This window comes from Rhinichthys klamathensis, unplaced genomic scaffold (assembly GCF_029890125.1).
Source record: "Rhinichthys klamathensis goyatoka isolate OS25496 unplaced genomic scaffold, OSU_Roscu_1.1 h1tg000561l_1, whole genome shotgun sequence".
Classification (NCBI taxonomy): domain Eukaryota; kingdom Metazoa; phylum Chordata; class Actinopteri; order Cypriniformes; family Leuciscidae; genus Rhinichthys; species Rhinichthys klamathensis.
In genome coordinates, this window is record NW_026607027.1 from 1339485 (window position 1) to 1362185 (window position 22701).

Below are 22701 nucleotides of genomic sequence, written 5' to 3' on the forward strand. Positions count from 1 at the left end.
TTACTAAAAGTTCAAATAAAATCAAAATGAAACTGACACTATAAAAGTAAAAGCAAAATATTAAAATATTAATAAAACTAGTGTATAAATAGTTCTAAAATAACTAAAAAGATGACAGAATTTTCCTTTGTGGGTGACCTATCCTTTTAAATAATGTAGAGTGTTCATTGTTACCAATAACTATAATAGAATACTTTTGAAACACAATTTGTTTTATATTGGTAAATTATTAGTCAACATTAAATAAAAATGGACATGCTATTGGATATATATGGATATACACTAGCTTTATATTAATAATATACATATATACTATATACTACTATAAATAATACTAAACTAACACTGATCCAATGAATTCCTGATGCATACATGCAAGTCCTGACCTACATTTCACTGAAATATCTCACATTATGGAAGTAAAATGGGTTGCAATCACTGTTTCACATTGACTTGAGTGAAGTCTAAAACAGCAGGCATAAATATACACTTTCCCAACATCAGTGTCTTTGTCTCGCCTCACATCTCGCTGACAGAGATCCAGCCCTGCCCCACCTCACAGCCTGCTATTTGACTTCCTCCAGCACCAGAAAGCCTCTCATTACTGTCCCTCCAGCTTTCAGATCCGCACCTGCCATGCGCTTGTTAGACCGTTCAAAAATAACAAATCAAAGCGAGAGACTCTTTAACACAGCCTGTCCAGATAAGGTCGCTCCACTGTCACATGAAATCAGAAGAGAGTGAGAGAAAGTAGAGAAGCCATTCACAGCCCGAGGGTTCAACTGCACCATCATCATCGCTGGCCTTGCATGCATGTGACAGCAAAGCACCGGGGTCCCCATCCAAACATCGTACCTACGTTACGCATAGAGTTGAAGTTAGCGATGGCGTTTTGGAGAGAACATTTCGACGGATTGGAAATGGGCTTGAATGAGCTCTTTGCCAGACTAACTTTCAGAGCAAATCTAAATTTGCCGGAAGTTGTCTGGGTTTTCCCAGGCTATTTCCCAATCCCATTCTCCAGACTTTTCCTGTATTTCCGCAAACTGTCCTATCAATGTTGTTAAAGAAAAACAAGGCCTACGGTTAGGGTTTCCTATCCAGTAGTGATACATTCTTTCCTTCGATAGCGATCTCTTTAGTCTCTCATTGAAAGTGTCTCTAAGCTCTCTTATCTCTCCGCCCTCCAGACACTTCTCGTCAGCTCACTCTCCTAAATCTACACCTAATCTCAGATTTATCCGGAATCCAAAATTTGCTCCCATTCCAGGTGTTCAAGCAAAGCTTTGTGCTTTCCTTTAAAACAGGGATGTGGTGTTAAGCTAAACTGTTTACGATGGAACAGATGACTGCCTCTCTGCTGTAACACACCCCATGCTGACATCTCCCAGTATGACCAGTTAAGAATAATTAAAACTGATTAGACTTCAAGGCCTCCGTAAACAAAGGGCTTCAATTAAGTCTGCATCTGCTGAGGTTGAAGAGTTTCACTTTAAATGCAAAACAAGGGAGACACGTTCATATCGCATTTTGCAAATGTGCTTTTAATATTTCATTCAAACTAAATGACTTGGGCCAACTGTCAAATAGCTAGACCTCTGCATTATTACTTAAGGTGCCGCCAAGCAGGAAATAATTTGCAATCACACTGAGAGTATTCATTTACCCATCGTTTCATGATCTGGAGTGCAAGACTGACCCAATATAGTCAAAACGGATGGAATCTAGATCTTGATTCAATTGGTGAGCTTTTATCCATCTTTTTTCCGAGGTCTGATTGAGTGTCTTGTTTGGGATCTATCCGAATGTTCCTATCCTTCGTGACATTGCTCCACTGAAGAGAGATACAATTAAATCTGAAGTATCTTGCGAATATCTTTTCTATGTGTTTGTCCTGGCGTTGTAACCCTGCACAGGCTACTGCCTGAGGCTATTTGTGAATGATATGCGTAATGGGAACATGGTAACCTGAATGCCATCACGGAAAGGGGAAAATTGGGTGAATCAATCAAGTTGGGTGAGACACATTTGCTCAAATGCAATACAGAACTGAGAACTGTGAATTCCCTGCATTGAAGTAAATAGTAGGAGTGTATGTACGGTATGGGTCTCGTTCTAGTAAAACAAAATACCATATTTACCTTCTTAGTGCATAATTATGGTGCATGATTCATTTGCATGTTACTGCAAATGCAAAAAAAAAAAAAAGAGTGACTTTCAATACAACGTGAAAAAGCATAGTGTTCCCATTCAACCCGAAAATTGTTTGGTAACACTTTATTTCGATTGTCAACATTCTTTTGACTATAAGTAACTTTGCAACTACATGTCAACTAACTCTCATTAAAGTATTAGAAGACTGTCTGCCTAATGTCTGCTAACTCTTTATTGTGTTGGTCCTCCAACAGACTTTCTACTGACTATCAATAACTTTGCAAGTACATGTCAACTTATTGTAACTACCTACCAGTCTACTAACACTCTACTAACACCGTAATGAGAGTTAGTAGACATGTTGGTGCAACGTTACTTATAGTCAACAGAATGTGTTAAAGGGACCATCAAAATAAAGTGAAACCAATTGGGTAGAGCCAATCACCTTATAAGTAAATTTCATGTGACCCCTATATATATATATATATCATTGGTGAAACAGCTACAGTACACAGTTACTTTTCATAGATCATAGGCCATAGATCAAGATGTTGGCTTTTTCGTCGACATAGTAGTGTAGTTCCATCATCTGCCAGCAGTGGTTAAAACCTGTTAACCTTCACCAGTGCGTGGACGCTCTGAAGCGTTTTTTTTTTAAATAGTTCAAAGTTACTATCATATTTAATGTTATTAACTTGACAAACTATACATCATTAAAACGATATAAGACTCAAGTTTCAGTATTTGACCACTATTGTATTCTGTGAAACTTATAGTGACAGTTATGTCTTAATTTGTGTCAGGAGTTATGAAATTAAAAAATGAGTCGTTACCTTTAATATGAATTATGAGCGTCAGCCGGTCTCATTCAGAAAAAAACTCGAAGAAGAGCCATAATCATGTGACATTCAGGAAGTCCTGACACAACAAAGCTATCCGAGATCGCTGTAAAGTGCAGATAAAGATGTTTTGAAGACAATAAACATGATTGCAATGATATTTGATTTACCTGTGTTCTTCGAGTCATGTCAGGTATTTTCATAATAATAGATTATATGTATAATGTAATGCTAATCGAGATAGACTTTCAAATTGTGCAGAATACAATAAAATAATATATTTTCTATCTGATTTTTTTATCTGAAGCCAAATCAGATTACAGAAAGTTATTTAAAACACTCGACTTGCGCTATAAAGTAAGTTTGGAGCACAAACATAGTTTTATTCTCATAAATTGTCGTGTATTGATGGTGTGCTAAGCCATACCTGTCAAGTTTTGGATTTGAAAATAAGGGAAATTTTCCGGCGCCCACCTCGATCAGTCCCACCACCCCAACCAAGCTCCAGTATCCCTTACATTTTAAGACAGGTGTTAATTAAAACACACACACACACACACACACATATATATATATGGTATATATATATTAAGAGCATTATTTAAAGGCTTATTTGCATATTTTCTGTTCATTTAACATTGCTTGTCTTTACATTTACATTTTATTTTCATTCCACACATTATTTTCATTTCACATTGCTTTTCATTTGCAGTTTTTCTTTTCATTTCACATAACTTTTCTTTACTCTTTTAGTGAGTTATTGAACAAATTTGTTGCAGACTTTGTATTAACTGTTTTGGAAGGAGTGTATTTGTGGGCTGGGCCAGAGTGGTTAATTTTACATGAGAGTAGCAAACAGTTCTGTTGTCTAACGTCATCCTATTCTCTGTAACAATCTTTCGTACCATGCTCCTTCCCCGTGTGAGATGCTAACCGTGACCGTGACTGTCCCCCACCCTGCTCCTCTTCAGAAAAGTAAATTCGCTATCCCATTGATCGCGGTATTTAGTACATGAGGGTTTTGTTTTTTTGGCAGGAGTGCCTTGCTCTGTCATATCATAGCGTAAATCATCCGACTCTGTTTTTGTTTGTTTTTTTTTGTTTTCCCCGCGTTGTCACTCATCATCTGAGCACTAACCTCGCGACACTGCCACCTACAGTACCTGTAGTTATCGCGAGGCTAGTGACAGAGCTCCGATTGGGAATGTTTTTTTTTTTTTTTTACTCCGCCCGGGGTATTATTATTTTTCAATAACGCAGGTTAAAATACGGGAGATTTACGGGAAAACACTAATACGGGAGGACGGCGGGAAAGAAGGGTAAAATACGGGACTTTCCCGGCCAAAACGGGATACTTGACAGGTATGTGCTAAGCTAACATGCTAGCTAGTACTGAGCACCTGCTACCTAACTTCGGTGTAATTTTTATGATTTTTTTCTAAATAAGAATGCTTACTGAAATGTTTCGTTTTTCAAAAAGGGCATTTGATACAGTTTCACTGTGAAGTGAGAACTTTTATAAAATAAATGAGGGATTGAAACAGTGTGAATTGCTAGTCGTTAGTGATTATAATGCAGACAAAAGAAAAGCATATTTAGAGCAATAAACAGGCTGGAGAGGTGTGAATATGTGCAGGGGAGACTGAGACTGAATGGGGCTCGTTTTTGCATCACAAAACAATAGAGGCAATAGACTGAATAGATGCTTATAAGATGACAATAAACACCAGTCTAATCAAAATAAAGTCATATGACATGATCTTGAAAAACATTGAACTAAATACAGAGTTTTAGACTTATCATCTTCAGATTTTAAATATAACATGGTTAGACATGTGGCTTTAGCTGCAGTGCATTTCTAGATTGCTACAATGCCAACTTCAATTTTATTTTCATGAAGATGTTTCATAAAAATAAATGTATAATAACTTTACAAAACTTTGAAGCTATTTATAACTATTTTTTTTCATTATGACAATAATTAATTCTACATTTACAATAAACTTCAAGGTGTCAGCTTTCAAATGAGATCTTACTTGTGCTTTTAGTACAAAGGGTTCATGAACTGTATCTGTTTCAGTTTGGGAATGCCATATCTGGGGATTTTTCAAAAATGGGCTTGAAGCTTAACAGGTTGCTGAAGCCAATCAGAAAAGCATTGACCTCATGTTTGGATAGCTTTCTGATTCTGAATCCTTCTTTTAAACATCTCCCTTCATTCTGGTATACCACACCCACTTTTCACAATCCAATCAATTCTTGACAAATATTTGTCTCATTGAATATCCTGTTTCACTCAAATTACATCAGATTATAGAGTAAAATGTGATGTGAACAGTTGTCACCTTGATTTTCTTTTAGGTAATACATTGTGCATAGTTACACTGACATGTTTGTGTTGAAAAAGATGACATATTTTCAGTTATAAATTCTGATTACAACTTTAAATAATAGTGTTCTGACCATCAAACAGAAATGAGCATTAATCAACCAGGTCAAAAAAAAGCATCCTCTATGGGATTTTCCATATATTAAGCCAAGATATGCTGGAGCCATGAGACTCTGAGACTGCAGATGTACCAGTCTGAGCAAAATATCATTAAGTCAGAGAGTGAACCACACTCTGGGCAAGCGACCAGGTTCACCTCCCCTCTGTGGCATCTCCTGCCCAGAAATAACTGTTAGCGACAGAAGATGGAGTGACTCTTCAATGCAGTTTCCCATGTGAATGGTTAGAGGTTAGTTTAGACCTTAAAGTGCCATGCCTCTTACACTTAGAGATCGCAGTTCAGATGTTTGTTTAAAAGTTAGCCTACTTTCCAGGCAAGTCAAATATCCTCTTTGTTCTATAGTTTACAGCATTACTATAGTCATATAAAATCTGCTCTCGGGGAGCATTGGGAGCTTCCTTCTGGTTCAGAGCACTTAATTAGATCTGTTGACTATGTTCATATTTCGGCGATCTTAGTTAAATCTCTGTAGATGTTATGGATGCTTTAATAAAAACAACTTTTTTTTTTTCAAAGGAACAAATGCATTCTCTCAAAGTTTGTCTTGTGGAACTCAACCAATTAATTAACATCAAAAACTCAATTAACTGATTTCTAAACATATTTGACTTGAGCTGTAATCGAGACTTGAATATTCTGTCATCATTTACTGTACTCACCCTCAAGTTGCTTCATACCCTTTCTGGTAACACTTTATAATAACTGCATGCGATTAATCATTAGTTAAACCATTATAGTAAATGGTTAATTAATCATTTATAAAGCATTGATAGATAGTAATAAGTAAGTGTTTAATACTTGTATTACTTTATTAATGATCAGTTCATCATTTCTAAATGAAGTATTGCATTATTTACAAACCAGTTATTTAGGAGTTGTCAGTGTTTCATAAGTTCACTTAGAAAGTGTAAGTAAATGATTAATAAACTACATATATCGTATTATTCAGACATATAGTAATAGTTACTTGGTGTGTTTATTAATGCTTTATTAACATGTATTTATACTGTAATTCATGGTTAATTCAGGCAGTTATAAAGCGTTTAGTAGTGGTCAGTTAACTATATTTTTGTGAGCTCATCTAAAGTGAGGACTATTTTTGCCTCGCAAAGCATTTATAAAGGATATTTAACGGCTCAGCCTTCTTCTAAACAGAAAAGGAAACAAGCACAAGCAGTGATACAGAACATAGATATATTTATTTCACGTTTTTTTATTTTTTTATTTATCAACATTTATTTATGTTCTGTATCACTCTGTGTTGTGTTTGTTTCCTTTTTGCTTTCCGTCCTTCGGATCAGACGTAAACCGAGGTCCTGACTCTATGTGGTCACAAAAAATCCCAGATGTCTTTCGAAAGAGTAGGGGTGTAACCCCGGAATCCTGGCCAAATTTGCCCATTGGCCTCTGTCCATCATGGCCGCCTAATCATCCCTATATACTAATTGGCTTCATCACTCTGTCTCCTCTCCCGAGAAACATATGCAGCTGGCATGATGGGGTGAGGGAACAGAGAAATGGGGAAATTTGGAATGAAGACAACCTCGCCTGTTGCTCTCCTATGTTTGACACATGTATAAAAATAATAAACAGGAGATCTCTTGGCAAAGTAACTGGTGTAGCTTCCGTTATTCAACAATAATGGGGAAAAGCATTTTTTAAATCTACAAAAGCATTTATTAACACACTAAGTAACTATTACTATAAATCTAAATAATAAGATGTATGTATATACATTTTAATAGTTTATTGATAATTTACTTACACTTTCTAAGTGATCTTATGAACCACTGACAACACCTAAATAACTGGTTTGTAAACAATGCAATACTTTTAGAAATAATAAATTGATCATTAATAAAGTATGAACACACAATTATTAAGCACATTATAGATATTCTTATAAATCAAGAATAAATCATGTATAGATGTATTTATAAACTTCTTATTATTAATGTGTATTAATGCTTTATAAATGATGAATGAATGGTTTACTAATGCTAAACTAATGATTAATAGCATGCAGTTATTATAAAGTGTTACCGAATTTCTTTCTTCTGCTGAACACAAATTAAGATATTTTGAAGAATGTAAGTTACCAGACACACTGTTAGACTTTGTTAGACTTTGCCGTAATTTTACAGTTACTTACCGCAAAAAAAAGCCCAGTAAAATACCATTTATATTATTTACGGTTAACTACTGTAATATGCACTGCATTGTGGGTATGTTTTATGAAATTTACAGTAACTTACTGGCAATAGTGCTGCCAGTAAGTTACCGCAAAAATACAATAAAATGCCTAACAGTGCAGTTGATGTACCCCATTGACTTCCATAGTAGTAAAAAAAAATACTATGGAATTCAATGGGGTACATCATCTGTTTGGTTCAACACAAGAGGCATAATTTTTTTATTTATTTTTTTTGACCATTGTCTAAGTGTATTCCAATTGTATCATGTATTGGCTTGCTATTTTTACTGTTTGTACTTTGATTTTGATAGATGGAAATTATTGATACTGATTTCATTGAATTGGTATAACAGCCCTATAGTGTTAAATAGTGTAATTAATTGAAATTAATGATCAACAATAAGTAATTTTACTTTTTATAAATAATTATAAGAGGGGTGCACTTCTTTCACTTAAGCAGCTGCCTCCCAAATGTCTGTCCATGGCTTTGATTCTAAGTCAAGGTCTAAAAAAAAAAAATGAAACAAAAAAAACTGAAAAGCAACTGTATAAAAATAAACACACTTGTAGAATCTTGGCAAGGTCAAGATGTCTACAAATACAGGCACACAACACATGTAGATTATTAGGCCACAGGCTAATAAGGTTAGATCGGACTTCATGGTTTCTAGTTTTGAAGCGCTGTGGTTGGAGGTTCATCTTGCTTATTGTAAACCGATTTTAGTTGGCTGTGTCTATAGACCCCCAAATGCTAATGTGCAGAATGTAGATGAATTATGTTCTGTTCTAATTAAGGTAACGGATACTGGTAAAGAAACATTTGTTCTAGGTGATTTCAATATAGATTGGCAGTCAAATTCATGTCCACTGAGGAAAAAGTTATACAGTACTGCGCTCACATGTAATCTATCTCAGATGGTAAAAAAGTCAACTAGAGTATACTGTAGTTATGATGGGCAAACATCCGCAACCTGTATTGATCACATATTTACAAATAATTGTGAAATGTGCTCTAAAGCAGTATCTGTTCCTGTAGGGTTCAGTGATCATAATTTAGTGGCTATTGTTAGAAAAACTCAAACACCCAAAGCTGGACCTAAAGTACTTTATAAGAGGACGTATAGAACATTTTGTGAGAGGGATTTTGTTAGAGATATTAAGAATGTTGACTGGAATCAAGTACTAGCTTTAAACAAGGTTGAAAAAGCCATCGAGTTATTCACAAAATTGTTTCTTTTTGTGGCTGATCAGCATGCCCCATTAAGAAAATTCACAGTAAGATCAAACAAAGCATCATGGATTGATGAAGAATTAAGGGAGTGGATGCGTAAAAGAGATGAGATGAAAAGAGCTGCAATTGGTTCCAAGGGTACTGAAAAGTGGCAAAAGTATTGTGAAATGAGAAATAAGGTAACTAAGTTAAATAGGAAAAAGAAAAAAATGTATTATCAAGATAAAATTCAGGAGAGGAAAAATGATGGTAACAAACTTTGGAAAACCTTAAATGAAATAATGGGTAGGGGCAGGATCAAAAATCCTTCCTTCATTGAAGTGAATGGAGCGTTCTTGACAAAAGCAAAGGACATCGCTAATCATTTCAGTAGTCATTTTGCAGATAAAGTTGATAAATTAAGGAATGAAATGCGCTCCCCGAGTGGGAGTTGTATATCATCTCAAATAATAATAAACTCTATCATGAATAATAAATCATGCTCTTTTGAGTTCCAACCTATAGAAGTTGACAGGGTGGAAAAGCTACTTGACAACCTGAATAATCATAAACCAGCTGGGATGGATACTTTAGATGGGAGATTAGTTAAGGTTGTTTCAAGTATTATAGCATTGCCAATATGTCATATTTTTAACTTGAGTTTAAAGGAGGGGTTATTCCCTCAGGTTTGGAAAGCTGCTAGGGTTTTACCTCTTCAGAAAAATAAACGGGAAAGTTTCTCAGCTGCAAATAGCAGACCCATCAGTATTCTTCCAGTTTTAAGTAAGTTACTGGAAAAAGTTGTGTTTGAGCAGATACTACATTATTTTGTATTTAATGACTTAAATTCTCATTGTCAGCATGCATATAAGGCTGATCATTCTACGTGCACAGCTCTGACAGACATGACAGATAAATGGTTGACTTGTATTGATAACAAGATGATGGTTGGAACTGTGTTACTTGACTTTAGCGCTGCATTTGATATTGTAGACCATGGGTTATTATTAAATAAGCTTGCTACTTATGGGTTTAGTCCATTAGCCATAAATTGGATGAATAGCTATTTATTAAATAGGAAACAGTATGTATTTTTTAATGGTAGTTTTTCCTTCCCTAAAACTTTACAGTGTGGAGTGCCACAGGGGAGTTGTCTTGGGCCGTTACTCTTCTCTATATTTATTAATGATTTGCCATATGTTTTGAATAAGTGCTCTGCGACTTTATTTGCGGATGATACAACTGTTCATTTTGCATCAGCTAGTATAAGCGAACTAAGAAACACACTTCAATCAGAATTACAACTTGTAGTGAACTGGATTTGTGAAAACAGACTTGTTTTAAATGTAACTAAAACCAAAAGTATCTTGTTCAGGTCTAGATATGTCAGTAAGGGTGATAATCAGCTCTGTCTATCACTCACAGACTCGAACATTGAACAAGTTGAAGAGGTAAATTTGCTTGGTGTTACATTGGATGGACAGTTAACTTGGGAGAAACATATTGACAATATTGTTAAGAAAATGGGTAATGGAATATCTGGGATTAGAAGGTGTTCCCCTTTTCTTACCCCTGCCACTAGAGTGCTGGTGACACAGGCATTGGTTTTATCCCACCTTGATTACTGTTCACCTGTCTGGTCAGGTGTGGCTAAAAAATATCTGTTTAAGCTACAAATAGCTCAAAATAAAGCTGCAAGACTCGCACTGGCCTGTCCATGGGGTGTGAGTACGGACGGTATGCATACCAGTCTCTCTTGGCTTAGAGTGGAGGAGAGGTTGTCATGCAACCTGATGAATTTTTTTAGGAATATCTGTTATAAGAAACAACCTACTTGTCTGTACTCAAAAATAAAGTATGTGAGAAACCAACATAGTCATAGTACTCGACATTCTACAAAGGGTTGTCTAGCTTTGAAAAAACCCAGGACTGATGCTGTGTGCAGATCTGTAATGTATAGAGCCATTAAAATGTGGAATAATTTACCAATTTATATTGTTGAAACCCCTAGTAAGGCCGGCTTTAAAAGCCTACTAAAAAAATACTTGAATAATAACACAGACATTGATGAGCTTAGATAAATGGTTTGATGTATAATTGTGTTTTGTGTGTTATGATGCTGTTTTGGTGGTAGCTTGCGTTATTATGTATACACGATACTCTTCATAAGTATTGTAGGTATCGGTTTTAGATTTATGTGTAACTTGTATGTTAAATGTTGGTTGGATTATGTATGTTTTTACGTATTTATGTTTTTATGTATTTTATGTATGTTTTTGTATGTGGACCCCAGGAAGAGTAGCTGCAACATTAGTGGCAGCTAATGGGGATCCAAATAAATAAACAATAAACAATAAACAACATTGCATTGTGTGTGTGTGTGTGTGTGTGTGTAATATTGATAAAAAAAATAAGATTCAGAGTTCAGTTTTGAGGATTTCTCATCAGAACCTTCACCAAGGCGGCAGACCTACCAGAATCAGATGAGGGAATGAACTTGTAATTATTTTTGAAATAAGGTCAGATGACACAGATCTGATACAGATTTGTGTCAAGAACTGAGAGTGACATTTCTGGTGTAGAGGCCCGTGGTCATTATGAGAAAAGAGTTGACGTGTCTGAATGACAGGCTGTCTAATTATTTGTTTGGGATTTTGTATCTCTGAGCTACTGTCTGCTGACTGTTGAAGCTCCAGATCAGTGGCAGGTGGGGTGTATAATTCTCTCATTCTCCAGAATGTTTTATATGCCAAGCATTTGTATACGTCCAAGATGAGTCATCAATATTTTTGTTCCATTTTCCAGGAAAAGAACAACTGTACATTTGAATTATGTACATCTGATAAAAGTTCACATTTAGGAGTACACTCGCAAATATTATGCCAACACAATAAGAGATTTTCTAGGAAAAAATCCAAAAATCAAGTCTGCTAAAGCCTAATTCACACAACATGATTTTAAAACGTCGGGCTGAACTGTGCGGTTCACACTACATGACTTGCTCTCTGTGAAATCAGGAGTGTTCAAGTTGTTGAGCTGTTCACACCACACGACACAACGTGATTGATCCGCAACAGGAGGTAACGCACTACACGAGTTGACAAAAAACTCTGTCACCCAACGATTCTATCTTGTCTACAAACCACGTTTTGTCACGAAAAATCCAACGCATTCTCATCCTTTGGCGTCATATAAGTGACGCCATATGACATTTCGTCGAAATCTTACGCACATGGCATCCTTTAGCGTCAATATAACACGCACTGTTATGGGTAGGTTTAGGTCTGGGGTAGGGTACGGTTATGACGCCTTGGGATCTGCGTCTCATATTGACGCTAAACGATGCCATGTGCGTCGGATTTAGACGAGCGTCACCTGTATGACGCCTTGGGTTCTGCGTCTCATATTGATGCTAAAGGATGCCATGTGCGTAATATTTCGACGAAATGTACAAAGTGTCACATGTATGACGCCAAACGCGATAAAACGAACCGGAAATGACGCGAAACAGCACGCGCGCCAATACCCGGTGACCTCAACCTATGCCTTGCTCTGATTGGCTGTAGCTCATGACATCACGTGAGGTTGAGTTGTGCGACAGCTCTGGATATCTAGCATGCTAGATTTTTTTCTGGGCTCGGCGACGCGTCTGCGAGGCGTCTGCGAGCGTCTTTGATGCGTTGTTGGCTCTTTCATACTAACAGATTAGCGAGCGTTCATCGCGATTTGCGATTTGCACGCAATAACACCCTGACCTGTCGGCGAGCTCAACGATTTACAAATCAGGCTTAAATCGGGCTTAAAATCATGTAGTGTGAACTATGTATAACCAGACGCAGATTGACCAAACCCTATTGCAACACTGACAGACTTAAAGGGATAGTTCTCTCAAAAATGAAAATTTGCTGTTAATTTACTCACCCTTAGGCCATCAAAGATGTAGGTGTTTTTTTCTTCAGTAGAAGAGTAAAAAAGTTTTTTTGCTGAAACCGTCGTCCTTGGTGATTTGTATAATACAATTCAATGGCTACTGTCACTTAAAAGCATATACAAGCAAAATTAATAACCGTGGCTCCTAGGTCTTATGAAGCAAAACGATTGGTCTGTGTAAGAAACTGAGCATTATTTACAACATCATTACCTGTAATCCACAGCCTCGACAAACGGTCCTGAGCGTGTTCACAGCAGTCTGGAGCGCAAGCTTCCTGTCGCAATGTCATTTTTTCTTAAAGTCCCCATGAAATCAAAATAGAAGATGGCACAGATCGGCGCATACCAGAAAACATATCCCGGCCCATTTGAATTCTCCACAGAACGCTGTGGATTACAGGTAATAATGTTGTAAACAATGCTCAGTTTATTGCACAGACCGATCGTCTCGCTTCATAAGACCTCAATGTATTCTCAGGAGCCACTGGTTTTAATTTTGATTTGCCAGTATGTTTTTTTTTTTGTTTTTAGTTTTTTTTTACTCTCAAAGTGATAGTTGCCCTTGATTTGCATTATATGAAACACAAAGGACCACGGTTTCAGCTAAACATTTCTTTACTGTTCTACTGAAGACAAAAGACACGTACATCTTGGATGGCCTGAGGGTGAGTAAATCAACAACAAAATTTCATTTTTGGGTGAACTATCCCTTTAATACTTAGACTGCAACTCACAGACACTCATAACTGAGAATCTCAGTTCTCTCATATTGTGCATACTGAAATATATCACCAGCAGCACTACTGTAAAGCTGTGAATACATAAACCCTTTAATTGACATGTCACCTAGATGACTTCTCAAATGCATAAGCATATATTAAATGATTTACAAATTCAGAATATAATAACAACAGCATAAGCAACTGCCTGGAACATGCATTTTAAGATCTTTACTTAAGACTCCTGCTGCGAGAAATCCTGCAGACATTCTTGTCTATTTTAATTTTATTAGTGCATATCTCAGTCAGTGAAAAGCCCTCCAGGTCCTATTATCTTATCTCAGGAAAACGCTGCTGGTTTACCCTCTGTATGCTGACACGGTTCCTTCAAGACTCGCGGTGCATCTGTCACTTTCAATTAACCCTGACCCCTGAACCACTGGTTCATGTCAATAACCTTTAGGTAGGGTGAGCGCTATGACTAAAAGCTTATGTCATGTAACCAGTATATGATTCATTTTATATCATGCTAACAGTATATGCCACAGTATAGTCACAATATTGTACTGTTGACACAGTAAAACCAAGGCAACTTTAAACATAATATTTAAAAATGGACCATTTGAATTCCTAATACCAATCTTGATACCACAGCAAATACTAAGATGTCATTAAAATAAATGATACATGAAAAAAACAAAACATATATCAATTATTTAATTATTATATTATATAAATGATTCATGATAATTTACTAATAGATTATAAATTCTGGAAAAAAAACATATTATAAATGTATTCAAAATAATAATACATTAATATTTGAATTATGCTATATTTCAAAATAGCATCTATTTAAAAATATTTTAGATGTTAGGATGGAGACATCAGATCCTGTCAAACTGTGATTAAAATTGAAATCTAAATTAAACTGCTGTGTGAATTTTAAAGCATATACAGTGAGCTGATATTACGTTAATAAACTTACTTTAATAGACTTTGTCTTTAGGGATACTTTCAAAATTACTTTTTTAAATATTGTAGCTTAGCCTATCACCACAGGCGTCATTCACGGTGGGAACATGTCTTCACCACTCTTTGTCATGGTCGATTCGGTTTCGGACACTTTTTGAAATAGCTCACGGCAGGGATGATTCTAATACAGGAGTGTGTCCAATTGATGAACTGGAGTTTTCATTTTGTTGGTAGGTATTAAAATGAGAGGCTATCCGTCTCTTAAATTTGTCATTTTTAATGTTTGTAATCCCCACTCATGATAATGTACATCCACTGACGATTTTAGTTTATTAAAACAAAAACATTATATTAAGGCGGATTAGATCCAGAATCCCTTGTGTTACCACACAACCAATGCATCATCATGATATCCTCAAGCTGATATATACACTCACTAACAAAAATCCCAAAATAAAATGTATCATACATTTAACTGGGGCACTTGCATATCTGAAAGCTGAGTTTTATGTAGAAATAAGCCACTCGTTGTGCAACTGAAACAGTTTAGTCATAATAATAATAAAAAGTGGTAATCTGCAATAGTTACCTACTGTAAAAGAACTACTTAACTAGAGCCCAATATCGGCCGATATGAGCCCGCCGCAGATATATCGGTATTGCCGTTTATGACGCAGATATGCCGCCAATATTAACTTTACGGCCGATATGTCGATATCGGGCTTTTTTCACTTCGTAATATCGGTATCGGCATCGGCCCCCAAAAATCCATAACGGTCGGGCTCTAGACTTAACCCTTAAAAACTTATTTTGTTTGTATGAATTAATGTATTTCGGTTGGTTCAGCAATATTTTTTCCTTGAATTAAATCAGTAAATTTAGATATTATCATTTTAAAGTAGTTTAAGAGTTACAGTAGTGGCTGAAATGGAAATTTGACATCCTTTATTAAAATGTTATTAAAAATTGTGTCAAAGATTTTGTAAGCATACTGAATAGTGTTGCTTGGAGTCAGTTGTTACATTTGTGATAACAAAATGAAACATCAAATTGTGCGGACATCACTTTTTGGCCAGGCTGTCATACAAATAAATTATGAACACATGCAAAAACAAGAGAGAACCAATGCAATATTAATAACTGATTATGTTGTAGTCAAGTATGCTTTTTCCTGTGACCTTTGTTTTATTATGCTTTTTTTTTCCATATTAAAATATAGCCTGTAGACCTAGTTTGTCTTTATTGCCAAATAATTTTGCCACATCACTTTTGGCCACTACTGTATGTTTGGCCATCAGATCTAACTTCACATATTATTAATTTATTTAATTTTATTAGAATAAAAAAGTATAGCCAACATAATATTCACGAGCTACTAAATTCTCATGTAATGATGACATCACAACTAACACACACACACTGGTTTTTATGTTTTATGGGGACTTTCCATAGACGTAATAATTTGAATACTATACAAACTGTATATTATTTCCCCTTACACTAAACCAACCCACGCACAGAAAACTTCCTGCATTTTTACATTTTCAAAAAAAATAATTCTGTATGATATAAGCTTGTTTCCTCATGGGGACCTCAATTTAGATTACACAAGTCCCCATGAGTCTGTGTGCATTCAGTTTGAAGTCCCCACCACGATAGAAAAACAAAGACACACACACACACACACACACTTCCAAACTCCACCACCACTGTCCCTACCACATTTTAACATGAAGAGCGCCCATGCGCACCCCTCAGTCTAAAAGCCAAGACTGGCAGGAAGACACATTTTCTCATACTAATCTCGCCATGCAGCCTCTCTAAAACCCTCACAGAGATACAGGGTAAAATTACTCGAATAACATTTTAGAGTAATTTACATCAAAGTGCACAGCGTTCTGTAGCGGCTCTGAACCCCAGAGGAGATGGACAAATCTGACCTCACACTTAGAGCAAAAACCCATATACTGCTTTAGCGCACTCAATTACAGTAGTGTGTGTGTGTGTGTGTGCTTATGTGTCAAAGAGAGTGAACTTGGGCAAGCAAAGTGTATTCCTTACTGCAGTATATGCCAAAGGGGAAGTATTTAAAAAAAAAACAGCAAAAACACATACTAATGATAGCAGAAGTACTCCACTGAATTACAGATATTTCACAGTTAAAACTCATGTTTTTATGTGCAGTCACCCAGAGCATATGTAAACGTTTTTTCTTTAGCTTATTAATATGCAATCAGCTGTGCCTGTTTGCTACCAAATTGCAGTGGTGGGTTTTTTGTGTGTTTTTGGCTGGAATACACATTAATAAAGATGGATGTGGGTGTTAACACAACAGCGCAATTAGTAACAGGCATTAGCAGCATCAGCCTTAAGAATGTTCAGATAAAAAAAAAAACTGCTCAAACTCTTTATTTCTCCTTTTTACTCCTGACACTTCATACATGCTAACACATTCACAGCGCAAGCACATTTCCGTTAAGCAAGATCAGATGATCAAGGTTGCTTTGGTTCTGTAATCAATGTCATGCTGATATTCAGTACAACAGCTTGATTGCAAATGTCCTATTCATTTTATGAAACAGTTCAATAAATAAACAAATAAACAAGAAATTAGAATTGAGTAGCTCATGTTTCAGACCATTTCTTACTGTTCAAAAGATTGGGGTCTATAAAATAAAAAAAATTAAAAATATATATATATTCTCAAATATATATTGCACTGTTCAAAAGGGACAGTAAAGAGTTTTATATTGATAATATTCATGAAAGAATCCTAAAAAAAAGTATCAGTTTACAAAAACAAAACAAAAAAAAACATTATAATAACTTCTTGAGCAGCAAATCAGCATATTAGAATGATTTCTGAGGGATCATGTGACACTGAAGACTGGAGTAATGATGCTGAAAATTAAGCTTTGTCATTACAGGAATATATTATTTTAAATATATAAAAAATAGAAAACAGTTATTTTAAATTGTAATCATAATTTACAGTATTACCATTTTACTGTATGTTTTGCAAGCGGGAACGCAAAACTTTTGTGAGCAAAAGCAAAAACATTTAAATATATTTTATCCTCCCATCTGGTATGTAATGTCCCTTTAGGGGCTCCGTAGTTTTGAATGTTTGTGTATACATTTAAAATGTATATTTGCAAGTACAATTGTAACAATTATACTTTAACTTAAACTTTTGGTACTGTATTTGCTGTACTGAATTTAATTTATGACTTTAATAAAAAAGAAGAATCAATGTGTCTGAATTCTCTCCCTAATTTGCTATGCAATTTATTTCCTTTTTTTTTTTTTAGATGAAATATGCCTTGGACATTTATTCTTTACTTTTGGAGATGAATCCAGTAAAAGACAATTTCAAAGATAAGCACAGTTTTAAGAAGTGTAAAATAATGCATTTAGTGAAAAATAGAAATATTGATCCAAGTAAAAACGCAGCTTCTTCAAAACAGCATTCTTCAGAGAGGTAATGCATTTCCATTTGATTCTTATTTTCCAGGCTTTTAATAACAGGGTCTGTGTCATTATGGCACGCACCACATCTTCAATGTTTTCCACTGCAATGTCTTTCACTTTAAACTGAATGTGGAAGAAACAACAGAAACCCTGACATAAAGTTTTTGAAGACTCCACATGATCGGGTCATGTGAGCAAGTATGTGTCTGCTGTGTTAAGTCTCCTGAATGAAGGTCTGACCCAGTTGGAGAGTGTCTGAGGCGTTGCTAAGTAACTACTCAAACGGGTCATGCACAGGAGCTGTGGTGAACACCGCACGCGGCCACACCGGGGTGTTTTTAACACCATGACACAATACTCCATGTTTCTCCGGATTCTTGTTTATTCTCTAAAATGCAAGCATTTGACCCTGATATACAGGTGTGAATCTTCTTTTTTGAGGCATGCACCATTTCACTGTAAACTGTACTTAAACTCTCAGATTTATATTTACTGATATGTATTTTCTTGGTTTTTACTAGGCCTGTCGCGATTATTGAATATTAGTTTATTTCTTGGAATTCCAAATCAATGATTGTAGCACACGTGCAAATCAAGAAGACTCTTCTTTTTCAGTGTATAGTCCACACTTTTGACACATTCCTCGATTTTGACCCGTTTAGTCATCATTTTTGGAGCATCCCCGCTTGTTGGTGTAGTGAGGCCAATAGAAAATGACATCTGACCTTTAGTTGTATGGATCACATCTTCCAAACTGGCATAGAATAATGAACCAAAATGCATGACTTCAAATATCTACTTATATTCTTCATCTCTGTCATCACCCTTTTAAAGCTTTTCCTCTTTGTCTTCTATAAAACTAACTAACATCAACCTAAAACACAGGCAAAGAAAACACACACACACACACACACACACATATATATATATATATATATATATATATATATATATATATATATATATATATATATATATATATATATATATACCGCCTGCCAGTACTAAGCAATAGTGGCAGCTACATAGAAAATATGTATCCCCAAAAGGACTTTGTCATGCATGACGACACACAGATATTTTTGGTCTTTAAGTTATTACTTTTACTAAATAAGTAAGTAAGTAAGAAAACTTTATTAATCCCTGTAAGGGGAAACTCCATTAACTCCATCAACTCCATTAAATGTGCATTAACCCTTTGTAAAAAAAAAAAATAATAATAATTAAAAAAGTGCATTACCAATTACCAAAACCATTAGAAAGTAAATTTGTATTTACAATATTATATATATATATATATATATATATATATATATATATTCTGTGTGTGTGTGTGTGTGTATTTCCTAGTTCAAAATAAACTCACTATGGTGCCTTGATAGCATGTGACCTAACGTGTGCTAATGTCAAAAATGACAAGCACTGGCAAAAAAATGTTAATTGTATTGGCTGAAGGGGGTGTCATGTGAATCTTTTTTTATTTTTATTGGTTGAACATTATTATTGTATTTTACATGCAATTTTCTAATTGTCATTTATACATGACGATGCCCCATTGAGGGTTAAATTACATTTTTTCAAAAGAATATAAAAAAACTGTTGTAATGAGTAAAAAGTCTTTCTACAATGAAGGTTTGGCTTTAATAAGACTGCATTATATTATATTATATTATATTACATTTATATTATATTACATTAGTAACACTTTACAATATCTCATTGGTTAACATTTGTTGAATGAATGAGTGAATGAGGCATTTATATAGGCAGTTATTGCATTATCTAACATGAACTAACAATGAGCAATACATTTGTCACTGTAATTATGAATCTTTGTTAATGTTAGTTCATGTTAGTTAACTAATGTAACCTTATTGTAAAGTTTTATATTATATGATATTAATTATATTATATTATTTGGGTCTGTTTTATTATATATTTGTTTTATTATTATACTATATATTCCAAGTAAAAAATAAATAAATAGATAAATAATGTATTATTCTTACACTGTAAGTGACATCAACAAAACCAAATTAAATGATTAAATGCCTTTTTTTTCATTTTAACAACTTATGGAACAGTTTTGGCTAAAAACAACAACATCAACAAACTAGCAACAAAGCACTGACAGGTCTCCCTGCAACTTTCTAACATAAACTCAACCCATCATTTACACTCAGAGCATGCTGGGGTCTGAAAACAGCTTGCCTAAATGGTGCAATACTTTCATTGTTTTCAACTGATATATCGGGGGGTTTGCAACTATTAAAAATATTTACTCACATGAGCCTTGCTAATATTTGATTCATATCCTCTTATACAACTTAGTGGACAAAACACAAATAAAAGCACAGCAGTGCCAATGCCATTAATTGCACACTGCTGTAATGCTTAGAAGATGAAACAGACAATGAATGGAGACAGAAACGGATATTAATATCTTCTAATGCAAAGAGCAGCTGTAATATGGGTATGCAAACATAACATCTCTAATATAATAACCACCAGACTCTGAAAATGCACGCAGACGCTATTTCTCTTCTCAGATCTCCAGTCTTGGACGTCCCTGATGTGGATTCTGCGGGTACTAAAATCAAAGTACCCAATGAATGCAAGACGCCTTTTACGTTCCTACTGTGTGCGCAAAGGAGAATCTAATCAACTTGCTACCCACAAAACAGCAGGGTGCTCCAATTTCATATTTACTCGCAAAGCTAAAACAACCTCATTAAAGTGTTACACACTAATTTAACTGCGAGACAAAAGAAAAATGAATGTGCAAGGGAGACACATCTTTATGGATCTAATATGTTCCAGGGAAATCGGATGACTGCTGGAGGCCATCGTGATCGAAAACATGTAATTTAGTTTAAGAAACCATTTTGAGTTGTGGATAAATATCAACATTAATCGCAGTTAATGCAAATGTTATGTGAGTCAATACGCAAGAGACTTGGTTGATATCTGCTGCTCAAAATGTTTAACCACTGGTGAGATGGTCCGCTCTGTCACAAATCACAAGTTTAAAGTTATCATGCACATTCTAAACTGCAACCATGTAAAAATACAAAATTGAGTAGGCCTAGATTTGGTCTCAAGGTTAGGGTTGCTATGCAATTGCGGAACTGTATTCTTGAGAATCAAAGACAATTTCTTTTTACACTGTAAAGTGTAACATTAGTACATAAATGTGGTTAGAACTGCACAGAGTATGATCTGACCCTTAAAGTGAGCTAGGTGGTTCAGTCATTCAGAATCATATTCTAATATATCCAGTTAAATTAGAGGTTATTTTAGGTTACCTGACAAAACCATTTTACAGTGTACTGATCGAGCAAACTGCTAGTTAAAAAAAAGTGTTGTTTTTTTTGTTTTGTTCACCAGCTAACAAGCATGTGAACAAAGATACCAAAAAAAGTCTAACAGAGCATACATCAAAAAAGTAAAGAAAATATCACACAAGTTCAACAACAGCACAGCGAACAGAATAGTCTTCATTTTGAAAGCAAGACACGAGAGCAAATACTGCATGAAAGTGTTTCAGCAAGAAGCGGAGAGCTTACATCAAAGTAAAGTTCAGTTTAAAAACTTCCCGAAGCTTTACTCATGGGACATTTCCGTGACATATTTTCAGTCCGAGGAATAACTTTGAAAAGGGGAAAGACATTGCATGGGCCGAAAGCAAAGAGTGGACATGTTCAAGAATTGCACTATTGTTTCTGTGAAAACCAACATTCTTCTTGAGGGGCAATAATCTAACAAACAAGGTTTTGCAAATAAACTCACTCTGCTTCCAAAATGAATAGTCTTGACAGACTGGGGCACTGTTAAAACCGGACAACTCAAACCAATCACAGCTTATCTATTCCCCCAAGAGTGAACATATCACTAATGAGGTCAACATCAACATTCATCTGAATTATCAACAAATTGAAAGCAGAGTAGCAATGCAACAAAACTGTTGCGAAAAAAGTAACTCAGTTGAAAAGTTTTTTCAACACAAACTTGCATGCAAACACATTTGTGAACTTACTCAGGGTTCCCCACACCTTTTGACCAATGATGTCCATGACTTATTACCTGATAATATCATACAATGCTAGTATAACTAGAAATATATTCTCTGTAAAAAAAAAAAAAAAAAAAAAATGCATGACCTGGAACATTTAATTAATTTCAATGACTTCTCAGGGTCTGGAAATCACAATTTTATATAATGAATATATATTTTATTGGTAACACTTTACAATAAGGTTCATTTGTTAACTACATGAACTAAGAATGAACAACACTTCTTCAGCATTTATTAATCGTAATTAATATTAATTTCAACATTTACTAATACATTATTAAAATCAAAGGTTAATTGTTAACATTAGTTAATGCACTGCGAACTTACATGAACAAACAATGACCAGCTGTATTTGTCAACTAATATTAACAAAGATTAATAAACACTGTAACAGTGTTGTTAGTTCATGCTAGTTAATAGATTAACTAGTGCTAACTAATAAACCTTATTGTAAAGTGTTACCATTTTCTTTTTCAGGTTTTCCATTACTATTGAAACAGGTGAATATCTAAACATCTGGCTGAACATCTATGCATGTTCACAATGCAGGCGTTCCACCATTTCTGATCGTTTAAGTGCCAACTGCACATTTGTTCCAATGCATCGATGCAGCATGATATAAAC

The 22701-nt window shown here is 35.1% G+C and overlaps 1 protein-coding gene across 4 annotated transcripts in view; it reads right to left on the reverse strand.

Annotated features, from left to right (window-relative positions):
* Positions 1 to 22701, reverse strand: part of cntn5 (contactin 5) — a 349180-nt gene that overhangs the window by 325944 nt on the left and 535 nt on the right. The window lies entirely within an intron of this gene.